Source organism: Pollachius pollachius, assembly GCF_949987615.1.
Source record: "Pollachius pollachius genome assembly, chromosome: 1".
NCBI classification, from domain to species: Eukaryota; Metazoa; Chordata; class Actinopteri; order Gadiformes; family Gadidae; genus Pollachius; species Pollachius pollachius.
In genome coordinates this window covers 11,495,542-11,496,600 of record NC_136934.1, presented here as the reverse complement: position 1 = coordinate 11,496,600, position 1,059 = coordinate 11,495,542, and positions in this window count along the sequence as shown.

Genomic DNA, 1,059 nt, shown 5'->3' with positions numbered 1-1,059 from the left:
AGAATGAAAAAGTTGAGAGGAAAATTAGAAAATCAAATAAGATAGAAAGAGAAAGAAGTGAAAGGAAAAGTACAAAAAACACCAAAATATTGGAGAATGAGAAATCCTAAATTGAGAGTAGCCAACAAGAAAAAAGGACGGAGAGTTTAAGGAATGTAGAAAATTTTGAAAGAAAATCAAGAGAACAAAAAAAAAGGGACCTAATAATGATTTGGAGAATAAATCGGGAAAAAAAAGGTGAGGCAAAATGATGGAGGGAATAAGGAATTGAGATAAACGAGAACAAAGAGTGAGAATGAGAAAATAGGAAGATCGAGTTAATTGAGAAATGAGATGGAGAGAGAATTTAGAAAAATATCACATAAACAAATGTATTAATATCAAACTCTTATATTCCCACTTCCTCCAACATCATATCTCAAACCTGTCTCTCTAAGTCCATTTAGGTCATATTGGTAGATAGAGTTGGACAAATAGCTCTGCATTTTGAACTAACATGTCATTTCCACTAGTATCTTTATTTTTATATATATATACACATACATACATATACATATATACATACATATACATATACATATACATTATATAATAGTGAACCAGGGGATCCTGGACCCTTTTTCTGCTAGACTCAAACCCCAACCCTAAAACCAAGCCACACTCCGAAAGTCAACCACTAAAGCAAACTCTACCCCTAAAACCAAACATAAAAGTAAACCCTAGAAGCAGACCCAAAGACCAAACCTTACGTTTTTGATGTGTTGATGATGCCCTGCAGATGTCCATAAATGTTAACCATTTTATCTACTTATTATTTCTACTTCAATAGTCTTTTTACCTTTAAGGGTTGCCCGATTTATTAAATAACACTTAAGGTTATTTCCTTCATTTATTTAAAGCCCTTTTTTTCTCTTTCCTTTTTTTTTAGAGGCGCGTACCAGTGATTTTTCCCTGGCACCACCAGATGGCGCCAGGGGATCCTTGATCCCAAAACTCATCCTAAACCCAAAACTAAGCTGTGAAACTATCCCGAATAGCAAACCCTAACCCTCGAACCAA